The sequence below is a fragment of the Leopardus geoffroyi genome, chromosome A2, assembly GCF_018350155.1.
Source record: "Leopardus geoffroyi isolate Oge1 chromosome A2, O.geoffroyi_Oge1_pat1.0, whole genome shotgun sequence".
Taxonomy (NCBI): domain Eukaryota; kingdom Metazoa; phylum Chordata; class Mammalia; order Carnivora; family Felidae; genus Leopardus; species Leopardus geoffroyi.
In genome coordinates this window covers 122198868-122211226 of record NC_059331.1, presented here as the reverse complement: position 1 = coordinate 122211226, position 12359 = coordinate 122198868, and the positions used below count along the sequence as shown (strand labels likewise).

At 40.7% G+C, this 12359-nt stretch overlaps 1 protein-coding gene across 12 annotated transcripts in view; it reads left to right on the top strand.

Moving 5' to 3' along the window:
* The window catches only part of NOD1 (nucleotide binding oligomerization domain containing 1), a 78388-nt gene that overhangs the window by 25714 nt on the left and 40315 nt on the right, over nucleotides 1–12359 (top strand). For 9 of the 12 annotated variants that reach the window (XR_006716415.1, XM_045495203.1, XM_045495205.1 and 6 more), the window contains one exon: nucleotides 11267–11363. The gene's annotated coding sequence lies outside the window, so the exon portion shown is untranslated. Of the gene's footprint in view, nucleotides 1–231; nucleotides 323–11266; nucleotides 11499–12359 lie in introns of those variants that run through there. The other 3 variants (XM_045495204.1, XM_045495207.1, XM_045495208.1) reach the window with 3 other exon arrangements.

Genomic DNA, 12359 nt, shown 5'->3' with positions numbered 1-12359 from the left:
ATTTATTGAATTTCCCAAAGTTTCCACAGTGAGCAGATAAATTGCTTTCATACTAGGGGGAAAGTTATTCAAACATAAAAAGAAACCTCTATAGAGATGAGCATCTTTATAGAATGTTTTTTATCTTAGTTACAAAGAGTGCACATTTACTTTCAGGGTCCCTTGGGATAGTAGAAAAGGAAGAAAGCCACAGGACTGGGCAAAATCCCTCTCTAGAAAGTGAAACTGAATGTAGGGGAAGGGCCTCCCCGTGATTCCAAGATGAAAGGGGAACAGAAGTCGCTCAGTCTCTGCATGTGAGTCCCAGTTGTTCTTTCCCCAGGTGGGACTGACTTTCTCTGACTTTCTTTCTTTCTTTCTTTCTTTCTTTCTTTCTTTCTTTCTTTCTTTCTTTCAACTTTTTTTTTTTAATGTTTATTCATTTTTTGAGAGACAGAGAGAGACAGAGTGTGAGCAGGGGAGGGGCAGAGAGAGAGGGAGACACAGAATCCGAAGCAGGCTCTGGGCTCTGAGCCGTCAGCACAGAGCCCGATGCGGGGCTCAAACCCACAGACTGTGAGATCACGACCTGAGCTGAAGTCAGCCGCTTAACCAGTTGAGCCACCCAGGCGCCCCACTTTCTTTTATTTTTTAAAAAATGTTCATTTATTTTTAGAGAGAGAGAGAAAGAAACACTGTGAGCAGGGGAGGGGCAGAGAGAGAGGGAGACACAGAATCCAAAGCAGGCTCCAAGCTCCGAGCTGTCAGCTCTGAGCCCCACGTGGGGCTCGAACTCACAGATGGGGAGAAGACCAGGAGATCATGACCTTAGCCGAAGTGGGATGCTTAATGGACTGAGCCACACAGGCACCCCCAAGTGGGGCTCCTTTTTCTAAGTGATACTTTGTCCAATGTGTTCCTGTGACCTCAACACATGCCTTCTGACAGCAGGTCGGTCGCAGGGCTCTTCTAAGCACCCCGGGCCTTGCTTGCCGTTTGCAGACTTTTGGCTAGCACAGACCTCACTCCGTTCTAGGGTTCCAACTTTACCTCAGGCAGAAGTCTTTGCTTTGTTTCCTCCGTTCTTCTATTTGTTTTCTTTGCATTTGGTGAGCGGCTAGGTTTCTGTTTGTGCTGTTTCTCTTGTCCGTGAGCCCCCTTGGGTCCAGTTGCCTTTGTGCAAGATGAGTGTAAATGAACAAATGAAATGGACGGAGGTCTCCACTCTCCAGGAGGCCTGCTCACTCTCACTGTGCTCCTCAGCTGGGAAGGCGCCTTGCTGACCCTTTTGCAGTAAGACTGACTTACAGGAGCACTCTCTGGAAAGTGTAGCTTTTTGCCACTCCAGACCCACTTCCCCTCCAGCTTCTCCTGGCAGCTGGCCAGTGAAGGAGGGTGTGGGGGCAGCTAGAGAACACAGCGACCTGCATTGACCATGTGCTTGTCCTCATCTGCTTGTTGTTCTAAATGAATTCCTGACCTTAAAGGGAAAGCTCTCAGTTTTGCACCATGGAGTATGATGGTCACTGTGGGGTTTTCATATATGACCTTCATTGTTAGGTTGATATATGTTCCCCCTAAACCCACTTTGTAGATAGAATTTTTGTTTTTCTTTTCTAATATGTGCATATAAGTCTATACATTTCTATGAGTTCTTTAATTGTATCCCACACGTGTTGTATTTTTGGTATGTTGTATTTTCATTATCATGCAGTTCAAAATATTTTCTGATTTCTATTCTCTGACCAGTTGATTTGGGGATTTTCTAGGTGTCTTTTTATTTTTGATTTCTAGCTTGATTCCACTATGGTCAGAGAATATATTCTGGATGATTTCAGTCCTTTAAAATGTGCTAAGCGGCACCTGGGTGGCTCAGGCGGTTAAGCATCTGGCTCTTAACTTCGTCTCAGATCATGATCTCACAGTTTCTGAGTTCGAGCTCTGCATTGGAGCAGTGCAGAGCCTGTTTGGAATTCTCTCTCTCTCTAAAAAATAAATAAATAAACTTTAAAAAAATATGTTAAGAACTTGCTTTAGGATATGTCAGTTTAATGTGAGGCATTCTGTTGCTGTTGGGTACATGTTTTATAGATGTCAGTTAGAAGACTTGTTATTCTGTTCAGATTCTCCATGTTAATTTTTGTGGTGTTTTCTTTCAGTTACTCTGAAGCATGTATTAAAGTCCTCCATTGTGGGGTGCCTAGGTGGCTCAGTCAGTGAAGTGTCTGACTTCAGCTTAGGTCATGATCTCACCATTCATGAGTTCAAGTCCCGCATCAGGCTCTGTGCTGACAGCTCAGAGCCTGGAGCCTGCTTTGGATTCTGTCTCCAATCTCTACCTCTCTCTAGCTTGTGTGCTCTCTCTCTCTCTCTTGCTCTCTCTCGCTCAATAATAAATAAATAAACTTAAAAAAAAAAACTCAATTGTGATTGTGGATTTGTCTATTTCTCCTTTTAGGATTGCCGATTCTTGCTTTATTATTATATTATTATTCTAAGTGTTTATTTTTGAGAGAGAGAGAGTGCAACAGGGGGAAGGGTAGCGAGGTGGGGGTGGACAGAAGATCTGAAGCAGGCTCTGCACTGACAGCGGAGAGCCTGATGTGGGGCTCGAACTCACAAACCATGAGATCATGACCTGAGCTGAAGTCAGAGGATCTATCTGCTGACTGAGCCACCCAGGTGCCCCAATTTTTGCTTTATTATTTTGAAAATATGTTACTAGGTGCATACAAATTAAAATCTTTGTATTGTCCTTTAAAATTGATCATTTTGTCATTATGAAATGTTTTTCTACCTCTAGTAACATTTCTTCCCTTATTTAATTTTAATGTAGCTATGCCAGCTCTTTCTTGGTGAGGATATACCTAATTTTTCTTTTCCTTTTGGGGGAAATTAATTACTTTGGCTATCTGGGGTCTTTTCTGGTTCCATATAAATTTTAGGATTGTTTGTGCTAGCTCTGTGAGGAATGCTGGTGTTGATAGGGATTGCATTGAATATGTAGATTGGTTTGGGTAATATTGACATTTTAACAATATTTGTTCTTCAAGTCCATGAGTGTGGAATGTTTTTCCATTTCTTTGTGTCTTCTTCAATTTCTTTCATAAGCTTTCTATAGTTTTCAGCATATATAACTTTTACCTCTTTGGTTAAGTTTATTTGAAGGTATTATATGGTTTTTGGTGCAGTTGTAAGTGGGATCGGCTCCTTGATTTCTCTTTCTGCTGCTTCATTATTGGCATATAGGAATGCCACAGATTTCTGTACGTTGATTTTATATTCTGATACTTTGCTGAATCCACGTATCAGTTCTAGCAATTTTTTGGCAGAGTCTTTTGGGTTTACCACCTAGAATATCATGTCATTTGCAAAGAGTGGAAGTTTGACTTCTTCCTTGCCAATTTGAATGCCTTTTATTTCTTTTGTTGTCTGATTGCTAAGGCGAGGACTTCCCACACTATGTTGAATAACAGTGGCGAGAGTGGACATTCCTGTTGTGTTCCTGACCTTAGGGGGAAGGCACTCAGTTTTTCCCCATTGAGGATGATATTAGCTGTGGGTCTTTGGTATATGGCCTTTATGATGTTGTGGTGTGTTATATCTATCCCTGCCTTGTTGAGGGTTTTTATCAAGAAAGGATGCTGTATTTTGTCAAATGCTTTTTCTGCATCTATTGAGAAGATTATGTGGTCCTTATCCTTTCTTTCATTAATGTGATGTATCAAGTTGATTGATTTGTGGATATTGAACCAGCACTGCAGCCTAGGAATAAATCCCACTTGATCGTGGTAAATAATTCTTTTAATGTATTATTGGATTTGGTTTGCTAGTATCTTGTTGAGAATTTTTGCCTTCATGTTCATCAAGGAAATTGGTCTGTAGTTCTCCTTTTTAGTGGGGTCTTTGTCTGGTTTTGGGATCAAGGTAATGCTGGCCTTGTAGAACGAGTTTGAAAGTTTTCCTTCTATTTCTATTTTTTGGAACACCTTCAAAAGAGTAGGTGTCAACACTTCTTTAAATGTTTGGTAGAATTCCCTTGTAAAGCCTTCCGGCCCTGGACTCTTGTTTGCTGGGAGATTTTTGATTACTGATTCAATTTCTTTCCTGGGCATGTATCTGTTCACGTTTTCAATTTCTTCTTGTTTCAGTTTTGGTAGTTTATGTGTTTCTAGGAATTTGTCCATTTCTTCTAAATTGCTCAATTTGTTGGCATATAATCTCTCATAATATTCTCTTATTATTGTTTGTATTTCTTTGTTGTTGGTTGTGAACTCTCCTCTTTCGTTCATGGTTTTATTTATTTGGGTCCTTTTTCTTTTTGATAAATCTGGCTAGGGGGTTATTAATTTTGTTAATTCTTTCAAAGAATCAGCTCCTGGTTTTGTTGATCTCTTTTACTGTTTCTTTGATTTTGATATCATTGGTTTTTGCTCTAATCTTTATTATTTCCCTTCTTCTGCTGGTTTTGGGCTTTATTTGCCGTTCTTTTTCCAGCTCCTTTAGGTGTGAGATTAGGTTGTGTATTTGAGACATTTATTCTTTCTTAAGGAAGGCCTGGATTGCTATATACTTTCCTCTTATGACTGTCTTTGCTGCGTCCCAGAGGTTTTGGACTGTTGTGTTTTCATTTTCATTGGCTTCCATGTACCTTTTAATTTCCTCTTTAATTTCTTGGTTAACCCATTCATTCTTTAGTAGGATGTTCTTTAATCTCCAAGTATTCGTGGTCTTTCCAAATTTTTTCTTGTGGTTGATTTCATTTTTGAGACAGAGACAGAGCATGAACGGGGGAGGGGCAGAGAGAGAGGGAGACACAGAATCGGAAGCAGGCTCCAGGCTCTGAGCCATCAGCCCAGAGCCCGACGCGGGGCTCGAACTCACGGGCTGTGAGATCATGACCTGAGCTGAAGTCGGACGCTTAACTGACTGAGCCACCCAGGCGCCCCTCTTGTGGTTGATTTCAAGTTTCATAGCACTGTGGTCTTAAAATCTGCATGGTATGATATTAGTTTTTTTGTACTTGTTGAAGGCTGATTTGTGACCTGGTCAGTGTGTGATCTATTCTGGAGAATGTTCCATGTGCACTTGAGAATAATCTGTATTCTGCTGCTTTAGGATGAAATGTTCTGAATATATCTATTAAGCCCATCTTGTCCAGTGTGTCATTCAAAGCCATTGTTTCCTTGTTGATTTTTCTGCTTAGATGTAAATGGGGGTGTAAAGTCCCTAACTATTATGGTATTATTATGAATGAGTTTCTTTATGTTTGTGATCAATTGACTTATATATTTGGGTTGTTTCAAGCTGGGGGCATACATATTTATAATTGTTAGACCTTCTTGGTGGATAGACCCCTTAATTATGATATAATGCCCTTCTTCATCTTTTGTTACAGCCTTTGTTTTAAAATCTAGTTTGTCTGATATAAGTATGGCTACTCCAGCTGTCTTTTGATGCCCATTGGCATGATAGATGGTTCTCCATTACCTTACTTTCAATCTGCAGGTGTGTTTAGGTCTAAAATGAGTCTCTTGTAGGCAGCATATATATGGGTCTTGTTTTCTTATCCATTCTGATATCCTGTGTCTTTTGATTGGAGTACTGAAATTTTTTTTTACATTTACAGTGAGTACTGAAAGATATGAATTTAGTGCCATTGTGTTGCTTGTAGAATTGGTGTTTCTGGTCATGTTTTCTGGTCCTTTCTTTGTTGCTTTTGGTCTTTTTTGTTTTGTTTAGTTTCTTCTCCACTCAAAAAGTCCCCTTAAAATTTCTTGTAGGGCTGGTTTAATGGTCACAAACTCCTTTAGTTTTTGTTTGTCTGGGAAAGTCTTTATCTCTCCTTCTATTTTGAATGACAGCCTTGCCGGATAAAGAATTCTTGGCTGAATATTTTTCTGAGTCAGCACGTTGAATATATCTTGCCACTCCCTTCTGTCCTGCCAGGTTTCTGTGGACAGATCTGCTGCGAACCTGATCTGTCATCCCTTGTAGGTTAAGGACTTTTTTCCCCTTTCTGCTTTCATAATTCTTTCCTTCTCTGTGTATTTTGTGAATTTGACTATGACATGCCTTGGTGATGGGCGGTTTTTGTTGAATCTAATGGGAGTTCTCTGTGCTTCTTTGATTTTGATATCCGTGTCCTTCCCCAGATTAGGAAAGTTTTCCACTATATTTTGCTCGCATAAACGTTTTGCCCCTTCCTCTCTCTTCATCTTCTGGGACTCCTCTGATTCAAATGTTATTAATTTTTGATAAGTCACTGAGTTCTCTAAGTTTTATATCATGCTTTTGCCTTCGTTTCCCTCTTTTTTTCTGCTTCATTATTTTCCATAATTTTATCCTCTATATCACTGATTCACTGCTCTACTTCATCCATCCTTACCATCGTGGCATTCATTCAAGATTGCATCTCAGTTACAACATTTTTTATTTTGGCCTGACTAGATTTTAGTTCTTTTATCTCTGCTGAAAGGGATTCTCTGGTGTCTTCTATGCTTTTTTCAACCCCAGCTAGTATTCTTAAAATCATGGTTTTAAGTTCTAGTTTAGACATCTTACTTATATCTATGTTGATTAAATCCCTGGCTGTCATTTATTCCCATTCTTTCTTTTGGGGTATTCTTCCATCTTGTCATTTTGGAGGAAGAAAAAAATTAAATAAAAAATAAAAACGTAAAAATTAAAAACAAAACAAAATCAAAAAAGGAAGCTTGATCCTAGGTGTGTTTCAGTCTGCTTGTTGAAAGAAGCTTGATAGAATAGAGGGAAAAAGAGGTCTATGGCAAATCACAACACCTAACCAGCGCCAATTTGCCACACTCTAAAGTCTTTGTCCCAATACCAGCAAACGTGACTTCTCTCTGGGGTCCACTGAAAACTTTGCCTGTGAGGAGGCCATATGGCCTCTACCACATGTACTCCAAGCAGGGGAACAGCTTCTCCCCACAAGACACAGGGAACCCTCAGACTGTGCTGCCCACTCCTGGGGTTTTGCCCTACTCTTATCACTGGAGCACCACCAGTTAATGAGCTCTGAACCTTCAGACTCTGCCCTCCACTGTTTATAGAATCCTGGTAGAACTGAAACCCTCTCCTTTCTACCCATCAATGGTTTTGGGGGACAGATTTCTTGTCAAGTGCCCTGTGAGTGTTTACACTCTTTCTGTCCAGCTCCTTTCCAGGGGAAGTGCTCTTCTTGTGCAATCTCCACGCGCCACACTTTCCCTCTCTCTCTCTGTCCTGTCTCTGCCAAAATGGCTCCCTACCCTCCACAGAGCTGCAGAACTCACTCTCTCTCTCTCAAAAAATAAACATTTTAAAAAAACTTATCAAAAAAAGATAAAGGACATTTCTGTCTCCCCAGAAATTTCTCGTGTTTCTCTATGCAGGCAGTTTCTCCTGTCTTCCCACCCCCCACCCCAGGGAACCACTGCTCTGATTTCTAGGTCAGATTTTTGGAATCATATGAATGGAATCATTCAGATTCTTTTGAGTCTGGTTTCTCTTAGCATAATATCTGTGATATTCGTGTTGTATCATTCATATTTATTATCGAATAGCGCTGTACTGTATGATTATACCCCAATTTGTTGATCACTTCACCTGCAGTTGACCTCTGTGGGAGTCATAAGCTACTGTATTACAGCTAGAAGCAGAAGAAAACTGTTTAAAAAAAAAAACCCCACAAAATTGTCAGAGCCTCTGAATCTTTTCAGAAGGCAGACTTCTAGAATAGGAAATATTTGCAGAAGACAGGTCTCTAGAATGGGAAATCACTAAAACGAACTTTTCACAGGCTCTTGATATATTCTGTCAAATGGGTTCCCAGATGGTCTCCACCAGGGTACATTCCTACCCATGGTGTGTGAATGTCTCATTATACTATCTATAGCATTTGAAAACACATTTTTTTCATATTTATTTATTTTTGAGAGGGAGAGAGAGAGAGAGTGTGAGTGGGGAAGGGCCGAGAGAGGGAGACAGAATCCAAAGCAGGCTCCAGGCTCTGAGCTGTCGGCACAGAGCCTGACGCGGGGCTCGAACTCACAAACTGGGACATCACGACCTGAGCTAAAGTTAGACGCTTCACCGACTGAGCCACCCAGGCGCCCCTCACAAAAATGCTTTGATAAAAAATAGTTCTTAGTTTTAATCTTTGGAAGCATAAAAAGCTGTAAATTTGTATGTGATAGTTGAAAGGAACTGTACACTGACTATAAACCAGTAGGTCTATAAACCAGTACTTACTTCCTTTCTGAGCTGGCAGAACTATCAGTGACCTCACTTTTTTAACTACCTGCCTCACTGACTTTCTGCGAAACTAAGCTGAAAAGCCAATTCAGTCATTCCTGGCATCGGTATTTAAAATGGAACAGGGAGGGGCGCCCGGGTGGCTCAGTCGGTTGAGCGTCCGAGTTCGGCTCAGGTCATGATCTCACGGTCCGTGAGTTCGAGCCCCGTGTCGGGCTCTGTGCTGGCAGCTCAGAGCCTGGAGCCTGCTTCGGATTCTGTGTCTCCCTCTCTCTCTGCCCCTCCCCGACTCATGCTCTGTCTCTCTCTGTCTCAGAAATAAATAAACATTAAAAAAATTTTTTTGAAAAAATAAAAAAATAAAAAAAAATAAAATGGAACAGGGACAGGGAGGAGCTCTGATGTCTTCCTACGCCAGCATCCAGTGCTTCCTCTACAGCTGTGCCAACACAGCAGCCCCTGGCCGCATGTAGTTGGCGAACACTTGATGTGTGGCTGGTCCAAACCGAGAAGTGGTCTAAGTATAAAATGCACACTGGGTTTCAGAGTCTTAGTATGGAAAAAAAAAAATGAATGTAAGATATTTCCTTAATTCTATATTGGTTACATATTGCAATAATATATTTAATACACTGGGTTAAATAAAATATTATAATTGATTCCTTTTGACATTTATTAATGTGGCTACTAGGAAATCTTAGATTGCACATGTGGCTTGCGTTTCATTTCTAGTCAACCATCTGCTGTATAGTCTTACAGAATGTCTCTCTCCTGTCTCTACCTCTTTTTTCCTTTGAATGCCTGCCTTTCCCCAATACTTGCTTTGTTTTCTTCAGAGAAGCTTCCCTGAGCCATTTATTTATTTATTTATTTATTAATTAATTAATTATTGATTGGCTCTGCAGACTTTATATTTAGCTTAGAAGATCAAATTCCAAGATGGGACCTGGGCACAGATTTCCATAAGGAACCTAAGGTGGTGGATGGACTCTGGCATTCTGTTACCTGGGAACTAAACCTCTCTGAGGGCATATCAGAAAGCCAGGAAGAAGAGTGGGTAGGGGTGCCATCTAAACCCCTCAGCTCCCAAGAGGCTCCCTCCCCACCAATAGGCTCTACACCCACTTGCCTTTGTCACAAGAGATGGCTTTAGGTGGTAGACTGGCCCTTCCCTGACCTTTTCTGCTTCGTTCCTCTGCCTCATCTTCCTCTTTTATTCTGCCATGGGTCTGTCTAGTTTTTCTGGCTACCTCCACTGGCTTCATGTTTTCTATGGTTGTTTCTTGGACATGCCTCACCAGGATCTCCACCTTCTGTCTTCTTGGCTCTGCACCACTGCCCGGGAGAGCCCCACCCATCAGAGCAGGCCCAGCTCACCAAACCTGACCCTGGCCAACCTTGGTCTTCTGTTTGCCTGGAAGTGACACCTAGACTGGCCTCATTAGCCAGACCCACCTTTTACCAGGCGAAGATAGTAATGGATGCCCTGCTGGGGCCAGGAGATCCCTGACTCTGCTTGGTATTCCAGATGCCTGTGAACTGAATTTCTCTATTGCGTCCTACGGTATATATTCCGTCTACCCTTGGATTCTGTATACCCGGGCAGGTTCGGCTTTCTTTACCGTAAGTTCCTGCTGAATTGAGCTCATTCTGCAAATCTGATTAAATCTCAAACCAGGGCTTTGGAAATTATAGTACAATAGCCCCCTTGCCAGCTGGCTGGCACATAATTTGTTGCTTTGCCTAAGTGGCTCTAAATAAGGAGACTGAAGTTTCTGCCTTTGATGGTAAACAGTAGAAATGTCTGTGGGGCTATTATGGCACAGGCTGAGGGGAGAGATCATTGGTTTTGTGAGAATCGCAGGCTCAGAAGAGGCTAGAGCCATGAGTAAAACTGGACCCTTATTGCAGATGGATGCAGATTAGGTTTGAACAGATGATAGGTAACACCCATGTCAAGCCGCCTTCGGCAGGAGTGGTGGCCAGCATAATACAGCATCGTGTAGTGGGCAGTTCCCTTTCCAGTTCTCTCAGATTTAGGATTATCACCAAAGGGGGAAAAAAAGACTCAGTTTGTCCTACTGTGTCTTTAATGGCCTCAAATGTTTCTAAGAGCACACAGGCCTCAGGCCTCAGACCTCAGATCTCCCTAGGCAGCACCATTGAGCTGGAATCCAACAGCATGGTTTTATTTCCGACGGATTTATTTTTGTGTAACTTTCTATTTATCGAAAGTGATAGTTTTCACTTACAATGGCAGTATAAAATTTCCTTTAAAATGAATCTATTATGGAAACTAATTTGACAATAAATTTCATATAATAAAAATAAAATAAAATAAATAAAATAAATAAATAAAATAAATAAAATAAAATAAAATAAAATAAAATAAATAAATAAAATAAATAAATAAAATAAAATAAAAATAAATAAAATAAAATAAATAAATAAAATAAAATAAAATAAATAAAATGAATCTGAGTGTTGGGGCTCCTGGGTGGCTTAGTGTTCTCAGCTCAGGTCTCGATCTCAGGGTCATGAGTTCAAGCCCCACATTAGGCTCTGTGCTGGGTGGGAAGCCTACTTAAAAAAAAAAAAAATTAATCTGGGTTTCGAAATAGTTTATTTATGGGGATTAAGGAGTGCACTTGCTGTGACAAGCGCTGGGTGACAGGTGACGTATGGAAGTGCTGAATCAATCTATTCTACCCCTGAAACTACTATTACACTGTGTAGTAACTATACTAGAAGTAAAACAAAAAATAGAATAAAACAGTCAATTTAAAGCACAAAGTGAAGCAAATAAAGTACAGGTAGGACTCTATTATGGCCAAAAAAAAAAAAAAAAAAGGTGAGTGTGTTTTCTGAATGACATGTGGAAAACATTGCCCTGAGGAAGACCCTCCAGGTGGTACCCAGCATCCTTGAGTTCTGGGTTTGAAACTATCTAGTCGTCAATTTCATTTGTTTGTTCGCCATTCATTGCAATAGTATTTTCAAAGAAAACTTTTTTTTTTTTTTTATGTTGCAGGTTCCAGAAAGAAGTTGGAAATCGAAGATTTAAGGAGAGAATGTTGTTCTAAAATATTCTGACTTACTTCAAAGAATAAGGCCAGAAACTTAAAAAGGTATCGTTAACCCCTAATTTAAATTTAATATTATCACCTGGTGTCCCTTCAGGGAACCAGTTTTCCAAAGCTGTGGATCCTAAAATGGGGCATACAGTTGACCTCAGCGGAAAAGGCTGCATTAACATCTAAGAGGTGAGCGTGTTACTAGCACAACAGTAACTAACCAATCATTTCCATCCCTGAAAGGTTTTGTTTTGGTTTTTTTGGTGAAGATGTCTTGGCCTCCTGCTGCTTAGAATGTTCAAGTGTAGTCTGTCTTGCTCAGTCACTCAGGTTATAAAAGGAAAGTAATTGCGTGGGGTTATAAAAGGAAAGTTATTGCCTGGGAAATCTCTGGAAGGCTTGCAATGTTGAGCAAATTGATAAGTAAAATAAGGAAAACTGGAAGTGTGTCAAAGACCAGGAGCCTCATGTGTGACTTGGGGGAAAAAGCTGAGAACCGCTGGACTTGAATGTTAACGGATGTGGGCTCGTAAAACATGAATGATGCTGTGTTTACAGGTCTGTCATGTGTGGCTGTGGCGGGCGGGAGGGCAGGCAGAGCACAACAAAAAGTTTAAAAACTGTCTGAATCTGTGAGTTTTCCTACCTAGATGAGGGACTGAGTGGCTAGGTCGGGGCCTTTCTGCTTCTAAGATGATGACCCATTTTATATACACAAGGATGAGTGGAGAAATGGCCACAGGATCTTAGGGAACAAGAAAGATAATCAGTGCAATTTGGGGTAGCTCAAATTAGGTTTTAAAGTTAGGTTTTTAAATTTTTTTTTAAGGTTTATTTATTTCATCTAGCTCAGATGAACCCAAGTTAGTTGTGTTTGTTTTTTTGTTTTTTGTTTTTAATTTTTAATGTTTGTTTGTCTTTCTTTTGCGAGAGAGCATGTGCAGGGTAGGGGCAGAGAGAGAGGGAAACAGAATCCCAAGCAGGCTCCACACGGTCAGCACAGAGCCCGACGCGGGGCTCAAACCCACAAACCGTGAGATCATGACCTGA